This window comes from Octopus sinensis, linkage group LG11 (genome assembly GCF_006345805.1).
Source record: "Octopus sinensis linkage group LG11, ASM634580v1, whole genome shotgun sequence".
Classification (NCBI taxonomy): Eukaryota; Metazoa; Mollusca; class Cephalopoda; order Octopoda; family Octopodidae; genus Octopus; species Octopus sinensis.
In genome coordinates this window covers 38794247-38798966 of record NC_043007.1, presented here as the reverse complement: position 1 = coordinate 38798966, position 4720 = coordinate 38794247, and the positions used below count along the sequence as shown (strand labels likewise).

General features: G+C 38.2%; 1 protein-coding gene across 1 annotated transcript in view; it reads left to right on the top strand.

The window, feature by feature from the left end:
- The first annotated feature begins 4060 nt into the window (after positions 1–4060).
- LOC115217596 (chitinase-like protein 3) overlaps positions 4061–4720 on the top strand; it is a 29296-nt gene continuing 28636 nt past the window's right edge. The window contains exon 1 of the mRNA XM_036507005.1: positions 4061–4720. This exon is cut by the window's right edge and continues 549 nt beyond it. The gene's annotated coding sequence lies outside the window, so the exon portion shown is untranslated.

Here is a 4720-nt window from a genome sequence, read left to right as displayed (position 1 = left end):
ATAGCAATGTTGTTGCTTGCTCAAACAGATGTATCGCATCTCTTATTTATTTTACTTCAGTGTTGGGGAATTCAGCGTGCCCTAAATATGAGAATATGCGACTGTAAGCCAAAGACCACAAACTAGAAGGATACTTTCTCTTGGTATTCGAGATAATCCTAGACCTGTTGGAATCTCTTGACTGTCGATATTTTTTCGTTCAAAATTTTGGAGATTTGCAAAACTACATTTTTGAAATCTTCAGAGCACAGAAAATTCAAAATTAAATATGATATTTGCATATATAGCTGCTTGGTCGCCATTTACCTTTTCAAAATGGCCACTATAAGAAACAAAATTTGTCCTATCTCGGTTTCTAGTCAACATAGAAATTTAACTAAATAAGCTAATATTATATTTCCTGGGAAATAAGAAAAAAACACTACTTGCATCTTTAGACTTCTAGTTTTAACACTTCACTTTCAGAACTTTTTATTTTTCCAGAGTCAAGCGGTAACAAGGCGTATATACGCCACTGATTGATAAAACTCTTCTAAACTTTTCATTCGATGTTTATTCTGTGTTTCCAAAGACAAGATATCTACTCATATTCCCGAAGCTGAAAAGTGTTTCGAAAGCTTGGTGTGAAGATTAGGATGGGAAAATATCTGCTGCGATAAATGAGAAACTTTCTCTCTCTCTCTCTCTCTCTCTCTCTCTCTCTCTCTCTCTCTCTTTGGGGCAGAACACGCACGCGAACAATTAAATAGGACGATGAAGATTCAGGCTTGGTAAATAAGCATTTTCCATGACACATCAGTAGAGGCTACGTATGAGAACAATTAAGCAGGATCATGAAATACACTCTAGGCTAATTTTATATTTTCTAATGCCTACGCGCGACAGCGGTACTTGATGGCCATATCAGAGATGTCACGCTTCTCACGGGGATTTAAAATTTATTTGTCACCACTGTTCATAAACCACAAGGACACCATGAAGGATAATCAGGTAGTCAAGAAAGAGTAAGATGCTGTCAACAAGATCAAGTTAGCCAGAGTGAGTCACGGAAATTCCTTTGCTGTAAGAGGTCATCGGCTTTGCAACTGAACGTGGGCAGAAAGACCACGTTTGCGTACTCTTTCTGGCCACTTTCTGCATGAAGAGTACTTTTTTTAATGTAATAGTGATAATGTTAGTTTGTTGACGGCATTCATAAAGCAGAACAATGCCATATTCTACTCAGGAGAAACAGTAACAAACAGACAAGATCAGTGTCCATCTGTGAGTCTGAAAGAAACAAAAGAATTTTATAATTGGCTTATAGTCAATCAGATCAAACTGAGACACCGATAAGAAGAATACCTTCGGGAGCAGCGAGTTTACATTGGTTCCACCTGAAGCATTGTTTGCCAATTCTTTCATGTGCTAACGAATCGAACCTCATACGTTGCCTAGGAAAAAATACAATGAAACTTTTCAGAATGTAAAAGCACCAACATCTGAAAAATAAGAAACATCGTCAGCCCTCTGAAAGTCCAAAACTTGCCGTTGTAGATGAAATGGTGTTTGTCTAATAGATGGCAAAGAAACCTGGAACAACGAACACAGTCACTAATTTTGGCCAACAATGACGGACTCCAGGTGTTGACAGCACATTTCAATTACGTTAGTTGACTCATTTTACGTTGAAACAGAAAACAATGAAGAAACAAGTACGAGATTGCTGAAGGCACAAACCTTAAAAGCATATCTATGGGATGCTTCTATCATATGAAAACAGAAACACCGATCTAAGTGAATAGCTTGCACAATCGGTACTCAAAAATAATGCAAATATCCAGAAGCTGTCATCAGACCAGCATCAGACAGTCAAGGAAGAAATGGCGACATGAAGTTTGAGGATAGCAGCCATGAAGAGGCTGAAACAGGGATGACAACTGCATCACATTGCTGTCTTGAGGTAGGGGTGGTTTTCTTTGGTCTAGATATCGATATCTTGGTTCCCGTTGTTGCACACTACGACGATCTCTTTAAACACACTGCTATATATATATGGTGTCAGGGTGCTTTATTTTTAGTTTATGCGGGAAGTGAGGCGAGGTTGAGCCAATCTAGTTCTGGGACGAAACAAAGCAGTAGTGTTACCAGTATTCCATACATTCACTGATTTATGAAGATAATGTTAAAGGATTCTCTGGAGTAAGCAAAGTCAAGTGATTTCAACAGCACATGAAAGTTGACAGGAACCTCATCTCAGCACTAATGAAACTGACAGAGAAAGGCGATCTATCACAAAAGGTAAAGGATTTATTGGCCAACTTTGCATACTTAATGTATTCTCTAAATGACAAGTATATACTACTGATCTAAGGTGGTATCAGTTTTGCAATCTTCTTGTAGAAAAATGATACGTTGCCTCATATAGCTGGTCCCTATGAAGGACACATTGATCGTGCCTGCATACTGAGTAGAGTATTGTACCAAGCCACCTTAATGTGGCAACGTCTGTTTGATCACTCAAGGATGACTGCTCACATCAATGACTATAGTGGGATACTACATACCACTACAAGGGTTTCCCGTACACCATAAGTTATTGAAGAATTGATCAAATGTCTGTGTAAAGCTTGTTGCACAAGCCAGAGATGTTTGTGCAAGAGACACAACTTGAATTGCACAGACCTTTGTGTGGAAGTGACTGAAAATAGGTGTGGGCTGTAACAACGAAAATATTACTTAATTATGAACATCTGTAAAAACATATTCCTAAATGATATCGACCTAGTATATCCTGCATATAAAACTTATAGCTCAACCTGTTAACTAACAAGGCTGCTTTCTTGCTTTATAAACATATGAATATAATTTCAAAGGACTTGCAACAGATGTTATATAGTACATCTATATCACAAATATAAAGGCAATAGTTTTCAGCTACCTTCGTTTGTTGCGATTCTATAATCATGAGCACTATTTTGAAGCCTTAATTAAGTTCGTTGACCTAAAACACTTAAGGTTAGAATATTTAAGTTTCAAGATTGACTAGGAGCCAAAATACAGCAAAATATGTATTTTATGGTGGCTATTTTGCAAATCCAACATGGCAGTCGTAGATGAGTTTGTACAACAGCCAACATCGAATCCCCATGCTCTGGTGATTCTAAAAATATACTGGTTTGCTAATATCCAAAACATTTGAACGAAAATATATTTATTAATATAGTAAAACTAATTATAGTATATCTTTTTTCCTTCTTCACTTTGCTATTATTTTATTCTCCTTCCCTTTCTCGTCCTTTTCCTTTTATTTCATAGCCTCCATTTTTTCTGAGCTGGCAGAATTGCTAACGCGCCGGACAAAATCATTAGCGACATTTCTTCCAGCTCTTTACGTTCTGAGTTCTAATATTGCCGCGGTCAATTTTGTCTTTTATCCTTTCGATTTTTCTTACTCTTCACCTCTCTCATCTACCCATTCCCACCGCTTTCTCTCTCTCCCCTCTCTCTCTCTCTCCCTTCTCTCTTTCTCTATCTCCTACACTTTCTCTCTCTCCTACACTTCCTCCCTCTTCATCTTTCTCTTCCCCTGTCTTTCTCTCACCCACACGCTCTCATTCTCTATCACTCTCTTTTTCTCTGTCACTCTCTCTATCTCTCCCTCTCTCTCGTACTCTCTCCCTCTTTAACCAGTTTTGTTTTTAAACTTCATTCTGCTCTTTATTTCTCTCGTTCTCTGTAACACACTTTCCCCTGCACAACATTCTTGTCCCTCTTTTTCTTTATTTTTTCTCTCCCCTTCCTTTCTTTCTCTCACTCAATTTCTCTTCTTCCTATCCTTCACCCACTCCTTCTCTCTTGCTCTTTTTCGCCCTTACCTTCTCTCTATTTCTCTCTTTTTCTCGCCCTTTAACCAACCTTCTCTTTTTCCCCTCTTCTCACTCTCTCTCTCTCTCTCTCTCTTTCTCTCTCTCTCTTTCTCCTCTCTCTCTCTCTCTCTCTCTCTCTCTCTCTCTCTCTCTCCCCTACTACCGTTACAAATATTTGCGCCCGTGCTGATTCCCCCCATCGTGACGTTTACAATTCGTGCTCTGGCTGTTATAACACTGACCCAAGTCGGACATTGCTAAAAACGAACGATGAAAATCTCATCCTGTCTTCGGTTGGAACAATCGGTTCGCGATACAACCAGTTATCGCTAAACTACGACCTAGATACCTAGGAGATCTCGTCAACGCCTCAGCCTGGTATTCACTGCTCATTTTCTGTCATCTTCACCGGATATATATATATCTGACAAAGAATTTCGTAAGTCTGACGGACAGAATCTTCCTTAAAAAGAAAATTAAACACAAACAAATGATACATTGAGAGCTTTATGATTCACTTTATCTAACCAACACCTCTACCTCAGATGTTGAATATCTGTCTTTAACTTGGATATACATAACAACACGATTGTCGTTTCCTCGGACTCTTTTCCATTGTTCTTACCAAATGTTTATCTTAAGCTCTGGAGTGCAGAACGTTTACTAACAGCTCTTCTTTAAGATATGAAAAAGGTGAGAATTTTATAAGTTTCAAAATGTTCTTTTAGGACATACCTCATAAATGACCATCCATCAGGATAATATATACAACGAGAGTATTTTCTTACTCTTTCACTGTGTTACTTTATGACACAGGTCTAGAAAAATCATTTAAGGAACTCCACCAGACTATATATACATATATTCACAAG